Source organism: Macrobrachium rosenbergii, chromosome 49 (assembly GCF_040412425.1).
Source record: "Macrobrachium rosenbergii isolate ZJJX-2024 chromosome 49, ASM4041242v1, whole genome shotgun sequence".
NCBI lineage: Eukaryota > Metazoa > Arthropoda > Malacostraca > Decapoda > Palaemonidae > Macrobrachium > Macrobrachium rosenbergii.
This window is the reverse complement of record NC_089789.1, coordinates 18,095,992-18,107,382: the sequence shown is the minus strand read 5'-3', so window position 1 is coordinate 18,107,382 and position 11,391 is coordinate 18,095,992. Positions and strand designations below refer to the sequence as shown.

Below are 11,391 nucleotides of genomic sequence, written 5' to 3'. Positions count from 1 at the left end.
CTATAAAACCTATGGAATGAGGTGATGTAAGCGAGCGAGTTAAAAAGACCCATTAAGTGTTTCGAGTAGTAACTAAGGGCATACAAAGTTTGAGAGAGGGGCTATGAGGACAGTCTTTTATCACAAATTTTGGTAATCAAAGTTTTAAACTTTGGCCATCGTTACGAACGTAACTATATTTCAATGTTATAGTATATAGCCTTCAAATGATTATATACCGAGTACTGTATTTAAGATTAGCATGTTTTTAAGCAATTCATGTGAGGGTTGGCGTGTTGTAAATTCTCTCTCACGTAAAAGCTAAACGTCACTACGACATTTCTCATAACAAATGAGAATTTAATTCAAAAGGATAATTTAAATGAGAATTCAATTCATAAGTATCTAAATGAATTATATCAACGAACACAATTTAACTTTACGGGGAAATCGCTTTTAAGCCAATTAATAATAAAAATGAATTTGGATAAAATATGGAATACATTGCTTGGTCGAAATATGACTATATAGCTAAGAACAAGTAAAACTGATGCGACTATTTTGCGCAGATAAACAATGGGAGAGCACCAAGGGTAGATTACGTACTTGACACTTTGAAAAATAAAAATCATGTTTAGCAAAACTTCTCTAAATCATTGCAAGTAAAGAACAAAAGCCTGTGGCTGTTAACAAGGCCAACTCAACCCATCAGTAAGAAAAAGCAGCTATATCAACTTTATATAAAGGCAACGCAAGAAATGCTTAAAACCACGAATTAATGGGCATAAAAATAAATCTATTTACCATACATAAATGATAGTTAGAATAAATTTCGACTTCGAAAAAAGCTCTTAAAAAAATTTGCTTCAAGAGCTCAACGTGTGACTACGAACCAACAGTTATAAAAATTACTCCACAAGACCCTGCACAGTGAGGTCTGAATAGGGCTGAAAGTTGTTAAAAATACTGAATGGAATGATACAGTAAAGCACCCAGTTCAGTGATATAGTACTGAATGAAACAATACAATGGATTACTGAACGAGATAAAAAAAAAAGTGAAGGGAACAAAAGAAAGGACCGAAAGAACTGATAGACGAGTGTATTAGGAACTGGAAGATCTGTACAATGAAAGCGCTTGACGCTCGAGCGAACAAATAATGCAAGAATAAACGTTAATCAAACAAAGTAAGACACTGAAATGAAAACAGTAAGACAATGAAATGAAAAGGATTAAAAGGAAAGGCAGGGGAACGAACATAAAAACAATAGACCGGATTGTAAAAGAAGGGGGATTAACGACAAAGTGAAAATGGACTAAGGATTTGAAAGATAACTGAAAATGGAGAAAGAAAAGTACGGGCTAAGAAATCCACCAAGAGACTGCAAATACCGATTAAAAGATTTAGGCGGCTGGGTGTGAGGACTGAAAGGCATGTGAGTACGTGAGATTGCAAGGAAGGATTAAAGGTGGAGATGATGTCGAGAGAAGTGTTAGGTGTAAAAAAAAGGCGAGAGAATTGAGGAGGAGGATTGATAGGAAAAGCAGGGGTTGGAAGATATTAAAATGATTACAAGGGCGAAGTAGAAGGGAAAAAATAGTTACGTATGGAAGGGTTACATTATCGCTAGAGGCTTGCAATGGAAGAGGAGAATAAGAACAAAGGGTTAAAATGAAGTACTCAAGGGAAGGATAACCAAAGAACCGAGCAGAGTGAAGACGAAGCAACATCATAAATCAAGAACTCAGACGAAAAGGTCTTTTAATTAAACAGTCATCACCTGATACCTAATATATCTGGACTCTTAAGATGAAGTTGCAATGATTAATCTTAAAGGAACAGTGATGAAGAAATAGAAGGAAAATTTTACAAGTGCAGTAGCAACTATTTATAATTAATTTCCTCACAGCTGAGCAAGGTTTGTGAGCTTGCAGTCACACACTGAGGATAAAAATTAAGTATTACATACGAAAACATCAAATTTAAACCAATTACATTGATTTTTTATAACCATACTAATTACCATTGGCTCTTCCCTGCCTCCTCTGTCACAGATCAGGTTGGCTTGTACCTAAATAGACTAATAACACTCAGTAAAATACTGTGGATATCGACGTTGTAAGCAGTCTATAAGGTCAAACTGAGGCTGCAAGTGGAATTGGAATATTAAATTTTGGCAAAGGCCAAGCGCCGGGACCTATGAGGTCATTCAGTGCTGTAAGGGAAACAAAATGGTAAAGGTCTGAAATGTGTAACAGGAGGAAAACCTCGCAGTTGCACTATAAAACAATTGTCAGGACAGCCTGGCAAGTAAGATGGAAGAAATATGAACGGAGGTACGGAGAAAAGGAATTGAAAGGGTTTGCAGCTAGGGGCCCAAGGGACGCTGCAAATAACCTAAGTAATATCTACAGTGCCCCGCATGAGGAGCACTGACGGCACTAGCCCCTATGGGGAAGGCCGCAGATGTGAGAAATGGTGCAATTTGTGAAACATGCTGAACTGCAAATCAAGCATTATGAAAAATTGAAGTGAAATTTAAATTGAGTTTACTAATGTTGAATAGGCCATCTGAGTTCGCTACTGAAGCTTCAAAGGTCATCTGCTGAAATAGTTTCGTTTGTTGACAGTGGTTTCGTGTCGATTAAGAGAAGTTTGTCGTTTGTCTGTTTATAAATGAACCTTAAAATACGTTCCGAGTTCTGAAGAGATGACGTAATAGTTTTATTTTCTCCCATTAACCGGTCTTAGCGTTAATCACAAAATCACCACCTAGATGGAATAACAAAACGTTAATGTAACCAATGATATAAAAACATGAAAATTTCTAGGCTCTTACAAATTGAGAACAAAAAGTTTTGTAGTCAGCTACAAATTCAATGAACTTTATCAAAATGGATAGCCAATAGATGCATCCAAAGCAATTAGTTCAAGGCACTGCAGGAAAGGTGGGTGGAACAGTGTAAATGCACACAAAAAGATTTCATCAGCAACAATCTAAACCTGTAAGGTCTTCAGCTCGGGAAATGAATGAATAAGTAGCCACCTGACACCTGAGTGTTCAGATAAAAGACCTAATACCCTGCTCAAGTGCGAAGAAAGCTTACTATTCATACCACACCAGAAATAGATGGAAGGAAAAAAAAAAAACTCTTCTCAGAAAAGATAGCAAATTAAGTTCTCTCCACTTGACTTAATACGACCAATAGCTTGCAGGAATGCTTTAGTTCTTCCAGGTGAGTGAAGGAAAACCACATCTAAAGCTTTAGTTATGACCAACCTAAAAACCCAAAAACAGTCTTAAAAAGACTATTTAATAAACTGGTTAAGGATAGAAATATAGGTATGGACAAACAAACGTACCGACCAAATATTGTTCAGGATGCACACTGAGTAACTGAATTAGTGCTAGGTCGAGTTATAATTTACGTTACATGTCTTATGCCCGTGCCTAGCTACCCAGTACAAAACCCTACTAAGGAACACAAACCTAGCTTAAAATTAAATCCACCGAGTCACATTCTCTAATCTGAAAATTGTCCTTTAAAAATTATAACTGATTATGAATCCATTTAGTATCTAATTTCTCATGTAAATCTAATTTGAGTAAGACCCTCAGTATACCCATTTTCTGGTAATAAGAATACTTTACGTATAAGCTTCTCGGAAATCTACCTAATTTCCCCATTAAATTTTACAAACAAAACCCTGTGACCATGCTTAAAAGCTTCAACGCGGTAAGCACACTGTACGTTGATTTTTCTATCTAAAATCAAGATGGACTTAATAAACACCCAGTAACCGAAATAAACTTTGTACACCTGAACAAGGTACACCTGAACAAGGCACACCTGAACAAGGTACACCTGAACAAGGTCCAACATCACCAGTTATTGTTGCAGATTTTACTTTCAGCAAATATTTCATAATGCTAGCATCTTCAGGCCTTGCATTTCATTACCAAGTATCAGTCTCTCTAGACAAGTAATCTGTTACTATTTATCAAGGTACCCTGTTGTAGTTTTTAGGGTAGTTTTTGTTTCGTACTTGATAATTTGTGGCTTCCCAGGTCACTAATTTCTGACAAAAACTGAAGTGATTGTTTAAGAACATAAGTGAATGTTTTGGCAGTTAATACATAGTAAATACATACTTAATTTGTAGCCATTCCTTTCATATATATTTATTCAGTTATTTCTGAAATTCAAAGATTCTCAGCCATACAAGTCATTTAGAAAAACTCATTGAAGTTTATATAAAGCTTAAATTGAGGATTTAAAATAAACACTAGTGATTAAACAAGTCATCCTTCAAATTTATTTTTCCTCTTTTCAGAAGCGCCAAGAATATGCATACTTGTGGAGCAAATGATCTAGTCACTGAGGCAACAATGTAATCCACCAGCAGTACTGATCCATACTCTGATAAATATTATAAAAGGAGTGACTAGATGTAATAGCAACATTTTAACAGTTGTCAAACTTCAGCGATGGCAATGTCAAAGACAAACTGAAACACCAAATTAAAACTAAAATCTTAACAGATTCTGAAATAATGCAACAATGGTAATAGTGCTTCAGTTGACCAAGTATAAAAAAAAATCTTCGTAGAGTCGAATCCTCAAGCTGTACATCACTTCACTTGCAGCAACTTTTGATGGTTGCGAACATCCGCTTGCTTTGTCCTCTTCAACAGACCAACTTCATCCGAATGCTAAAATCCATTTGCATTACAGCCACTTCTGTTCTTCCTGTAGGAGAGAAAATTTGTCACGTTAAATTTACTTTATTTAATGCACAGTAAACCAGAAAATTGAATACTGCCTATAAGCCATCACACTAATACATGCTAAAATTCATTAATCCTTAACACAGTTATCTTAAAGTTAGAAATTTCATAATGGAGTTTAATGTCCTGATGAAATATTTGTAAATTAAAAAATCCACAAACTCCCAAACACCTGAACGGTGGTGCTGCTTCGTGTTTACGTTAAAAATAGAATAGAGGGGCGCAAGTGCCGTTTAGAAACGAAGGAGGAGGAGGAGGAGGAAGAGACATCCACAGGGTCGTCGGCTGTCAGGAGGGAGAGGGGAAGAGGAAGCTTGAGTATCAGGGTTGATTTTATTCACCTTAAGCTGTGTGCAGTCCAGTTTCCTTTACGATATTAAAACTATGCAATATTGGCTTTACTAATCACCAATTGTTAAGTACGTTTGGATTTTGGTCAAGAATTCATTTAAAAGACGCTCAAGTTTAAAATTTACACGCTCAGATTAAACAGCAAATGTTCCACGTGTGAACTAGGAAAATTAGAAATTATATGAGATCTTAACCCGGTATCTGGGACGTAATTGAAAATGATAGAACTCATTACAACTCATTAAACTTTTTAATTGTTGACCCCTAGTCAGTTCGGAAAAATTCACCATTTGAAATACATTAACATTTTAATAAATAAAATCCATTAACTACATCCTGTTTTTTGGAAAACCAGCTTTTAATGCGACTAGACATTTCTGTCAAGTAAAACTATCAAAAAGACTACAAACTAATGTTTGAAAAAGAGCATTTAAAATCTTAAATAATGAAGAGCTCAGAACATCCTATAACAGGAAAAAAATATAAAAGGCAAAAAAATATGAATTCAAATTGGATATATACAATAAAAATTAATTAAAAATATTAATTTAACATCAAGTTCATATTCCTAACAAATTCCCATGTTATTTGCAACCGACTGGCTCTGGATTTTGTTTCCTCTGAAAGGCTAGTAAAACCGCTCTGCCTCAAACCCTAACAATCCAGTCGAAGAACTATCATCCGTTGTTTTTTTAACAGTGGAACCAATCATTACGCTGACCACTTTTTTCAACTATTCTATAATCTTTCTTGATAAAAAGTAATTTCCTGAAGTTCAATAACTAAATTTACATATATATTTTACGATCCTACTTCAATTCTCATATACCTTACCTTAAGCATCCCCAGTCCTAGTCATGCTTCATGATAGTATTCTTGTTCATTTGAAGTACCACATTTAAAAAATCTCCCTGCAAAATTTGTGAAATTTCGTTAATAGTAACTACGTTGTACTCTGTTTTTCTTTATAAAATTAAATCACAGCAACTCAAACGATCAATATCATAATTAAATTGACCTAAAAGGTTCCTCAGTCAATATCAATAATACAAACTTTGAACGACTACCAGATAAACAAGGTTAAATAACCATAAAAAGTTATTTTGTCAAACTTCCCAATTCAAGATTTTCAGTTTAATAAAAATGTTATTACAATTAACTGGACCGGCAATAAACTACCTTCCCTTCTTTAACAAATACTAGAACTTTATTCTATTCCCAAAAAAGCATTAGTTCGCATAACCTTTCCAACATAATCAGATTTTTTTACATTGCAGCGACTTTTGATACCATCCGTAAATGTTATTCAACAGACCAACTTCATCCGAATAAAATCCATTTGCAATACAGCCACTTTGTTCTTCCTGAGGAGAAAACTTTGTCACGTTAAATTTATTCATTTAATGCACAATAAACCAGAAAAAATACTGCAAGCCATCACACTAATTCGCAGAAAATCCATTAATCAAATTATCTTAAAGTTAGAAATTTTTTAATGATTAATGTCCTGATGAAATATTAAATTAAAAAAATCAGCTAACTGGTAACACCTGTGAGGTTTGAGATTGAGTAACCAAAATTATAGTTTTGGACACTATTCTAGAACTATGCTTCCGCAAACTAAATTAATATCCATGTCTTCACACAAAAGGATAGTTAACTTTTATTGCTCCATTCATTTAATTAGTTTGTTATTAAGTAGAAGCTGAATATGTTGAAAAGATATACAATAGAGCAGCAAACTTAAAAAAAATCCCTGCATTCAATGCCTGATGGTACAAATCTGCAGCACAACTAGTATGGCCAATAATACACTAAGATGTAAACAGGATATTTCTATTTAGGTTTTAAGCAATTCAAAATTTCAAGGTAATAATCTTTATGGCAGCATATCCTACTTACTACCAACTAGATTCCATAATTTGAACAAAATTCTTTCGATAAACCTTTTCCTTAGAAAAATCTAATTAAAAATATTCTTACAAAAAATGAGTCATTTCCCCCTTTTGTTTAGTATACGCTAAGACCCACTGAGCTAAATGTTAGAAAATAAAATGTTTTCATTCTAACTGCCTATAGTCCTTTTCATTCTACATATTGACCAGATACACGTTGAACATTGAACATTCATTTGGTGGATGCATGCTGGTCTGTTGAAGCAATTTCAAATATTTCAACTGGAAGGGAAACTAGGCAAGGTACAAATTGACAGTCTTTTGAAAATGTCTTCAGTTTAATTTGCATGGGATTTCGATATGAATACTTAAGACTTACAGAAGTGTACAACTAGCTGAAACCATTTATCAGAATACCTTAAAAACCAAAAGCAAGGCTTCAGAGCTACTGCATAAATAACCTAGACCACCTTTTGTCTCAAGTGAACTGCAGAAAGTTTGTTAAAAGTACACTGAATGAAATAATCCCACTGAAATCCTTACGACAGCTAGTTATTGAAGAATTATACTAGCAGCAGCTTCGTTAAGACAAGATCCAAGTGTGAGGGTAATTTAAATTTTCGGCACAATGGAAAATTAACAGATTAAAATCAATGACATTTCGTTATTTTCGCTAGTTTCGTTATTTTCGCTAAGTTAATTTTCATAATTCAATAATGCATTTTCATAATTGTACTCTAAATACAGTTTTCAAAATTTCTGGCGTAGGGTCCTTGTTCAAAAGTTTTAAAAGGCTAAATTATTATAAAACAGTTAAAAAGCGTGATTTATTCTTCATTTGCAGTTCACCATATACCAGCCTTGGTGAGCAAAATCTTGGTTAGTTATTATTTGCAAGTGTTTGGTATTAAGACGGGAAGAGTAACTTCTCAAGCCTGAATTGGATTTGGACACTTCAGCAGGGAGGAATTTCTGCGATAATCAGGAATTTGCAAAATTTTTAGATTAAGATTATGAAGATTTAGCAACTCATCATAAAGTTACTAGATATCGGTCATCAGAGACTACGTGAAATAGTTTTGCCATTTTTGCATCTGTATAAACAGTGTTCAATAAATACCCACAAAAAACATTTTTAATGCTAAGAATTGAAAAGTAGTATTGGAGCGTCCTAAAAAGGCCCCCTGGTGCGTCCTTAAAAAGTCCCCCTGGTGCGTCCTTAAAATGTCCCTCTGGTGCGTCCTTAAAAAGTTCCCCTGGTCCTTAAAACTCCCCTGCTACGTCCTTAAAAAGTTCCCCCCCTGGTGCGTCCTTAAAAGTTCCCCCCTGGTGTCCTTAAAAACTCCCCTGCTAAAAAACTCCCCTGGTGCATCCCCTGCTAAAAAAACTCCCCTGGTGCGTCCTTAAAAAGTTCCCCCTGGTGCGTCCTTAAAAAGTTCCCCCTGGTGCGTCCTTAAAAAGTTCCCCTGCTGCGTCCTTAAAAACTCCCCTGGTACGTCCTTAAAAACTCCCCCTGCTACGTCCTTAAAAACTCCCCCTGCTACGTCCTTAAAAACTCCCCCTGCTACGTCCTTAAAAACTCCCCTTCCCTTAAAACTCCCCTGTAAAAACTCCCCTGCTACGTCCTTAAAAACTGTAAAACTGCATTCTCTTGGAATCCCCCGCTACGGATTAAAAAGTCCCTTAAGAGAATGGGATTTGCATTCTCTTGGAATGGGATAGGATGGGGGATGAGAGCAGTCCTGGTAGGTCTGGTAGTTTCGTAATTGTTAACCTAAGCACTTAACTGCAGCACAACGTCTGACCAGAGTAGCACTGCATTTATTTAAAAATCTTTAAAAACATTAATATAAGCTACAGTCAGTTTCTTACAAAATCCATGGTCTTTAGACAACTACCTATTAAACCTATCAGTACATTTAGAAATAACGAGAAATTTATCAACTGTCAGTCTCCCCATACAATATCCAGCTAATACTATTTTCTGAACTTCGGTGGAATTATGAAAATTATAACATTCAAACATTTCTTCTCTGCACAACAAGTTTTACTTTATTTTATGCTGAAACTAAAATCTGGAACATGGTTCTAAAGCCATTATAACACCTATTCATATAAGTTCAAAATTTCTTCATACATACTAACTTAAAATGCACTCCCAAAAGCCAACATTTTAGAAAAAGAACCACGTACTTTAAGAATAAACTTAACTTATGCCTGGTAAACTAAAAAAAGACCAGAAAATTCTACAGTTTTTTGGTTCTAATTAGCTGGCGCTCGAGACGCCTATCCATCAACAAGGGGTTTCCATACGCGATCTTCACAAGACAGAGCACTGGTAAGTCTGTTTCGAAAGTTCATATCTCGTCCGGCAATATGCATACTAACCCAACCCCTCCCGGGGCCAGTACTAAACACGGCGAAGGCCATCATTTGGCCGAAAAAACAACCCAGTATCAGAACCACTAAAAGTTAGAAGAAATAATCTTGAAAAGGTAAAAACAGGCGCGGAGCTAATCATACAATTACCAGAACAATTTTTAATGGTTATGATTAAGATGGTTAAGGAAATTAGGGCTTTACTTTTGGTCAAAATTATCGATTGGCAGGTTACATACAGAAAAACTTTCATTTACATGAGAGAAAAATTACTAGGTAAATTAATGAATTTCTACGCAATGATATAAAACTAATATTTCCGCTAAGAAATTTAGCACTAATTTCTCAGATTTTAAAATCAGTTTGGCATTTCATTATTAGAACCTAAAACAGCTAACTTTACGGGCAAAGTTTAAAATCACCATTTAAACGGTTTGTGGCCGAACGGTTAGCAAGTGTATCTGTGGTCACTCCTTTAACAATCCAGATTCATTAAACTATAAATAGCCCCACTGTACGCAAATGCTTCGTTATTGCTCGCTATAAAAACCGGTTATGTTGACTTCGACAATGAGCAAATTTTAAATTAAACATTTAACCTGTTTTGAACGTTTGTTCGAGTTACTGAAGCAGTAGGCTAGAGCTAATTTATTTCTCCGCAATATTACCGAACGGATACTGCTCTAAGACCAGACCCAGTCTATTCACAAAATATTCACAGGATTAACTTCTGACAAACTGCTGAAATTAAAAACTTCACCGAGCTGCCTTCCACGTTTAAACCCATCCTCCGCTCCTAAATTCACCATAGAAATACCGCACAAACGAAATGTGAATATTCTAGGATAATTGAGAAACTGCAAAACTCACCGAACTGTTCCATTCCGGATAATTTATTTCTATACCGAGGGAAGTTTACGACTACAAAACTAAAACTTTCCCAAATATGTATAAGCATTTTTAAAGCTACTTCAGAAATAACAGTGGAAACTACTGAATTGTATCCCACAAATGTACTTATGCTTTGCATTCAACAAAACTGTTTCCAAGATCATTCAATAAAGTAACAAAAATGGCCTGTTTCTCGACTGCCATACCTGTCAAAGATCAAATTTACAGTTAACTGCATGACAAAATATAGCCAAACTATTTGCCAAATAAATTTTATGGTGTTTAGCTACATTCTTGCACTCCCATATACTTTATATTTATGATTAATCAATTTTCATAAATTACACTATAGCAGTAACATTGCATGATGGACTAATGTATTTAAGATTATCCAGTGTGTAGCCATTTGAGATACAGTAACTACAATTTCCGTAATCCCAGGCAGGTAAAGTTAAATCAGTCCACCTTGCCCCTAACCAGGACAACAGTTTTAGTCGAATTAAAACAAATTTTCACGCATACACACTTTCTTAAATGAGTTATAAGAATTATCACTTTCCATCTTATAACCTTAAAAGTTCACACAACAATGACCTTACCATAACCTGGAAAAATTGAAGACTGGTAATTTTAAGTACCTTTAGGAAAATGATTCAAATAACTTACCATGGGAATTTAAATAATTACCACAATACCACTGAACACCCAGCACCATTGCAAGCAAAAACGAACACCAAAAACGTAAAGTAACCGCCTTCACCGGCTCCCAAACAAACAAAGGAAGCCAAAGCTTCTTGGATGAAGAAGAAAACAATTCCTGATTGGCTGAGAGACAAACAAGGACTTTTTAAGAACACAGTAAGACTTTCTGTACACGTCACCTCAAGACAAACAGTAGTGACATCTGTCATCACAAGCATCACCGTCCTGGTTTATCTTAGGAGGCCATCAATTGGGCCCTCCAAAATATGAACAAAAGAATTGGATAGACAGAATAAAACTTTGAGAAAATGAGAAGTGCCCTTTCCCTTGCAATAATTCTCAAGAATTTAAACTTACTTTTATCATGGACACCTTTGTACTTTAATGCGTTTCAAAGTGAGTCTT

At 35.2% G+C, this 11,391-nt stretch overlaps 1 long non-coding RNA gene across 1 annotated transcript; it reads right to left on the bottom strand.

Annotated features, from left to right (window-relative positions):
- Positions 1-2,344: 2,344 nt before the first annotated feature.
- On the bottom strand, positions 2,345-11,072 carry LOC136832129 (uncharacterized). The gene is made up of 4 exons (XR_010851081.1): positions 10,972-11,072; positions 5,954-6,030; positions 3,847-4,730; positions 2,345-3,801 (listed from the first exon to the last, which is right to left on the bottom strand). It is a non-coding gene; the product is annotated as an uncharacterized lncRNA (long non-coding RNA).
- Positions 11,073-11,391: the final 319 nt, after the last annotated feature.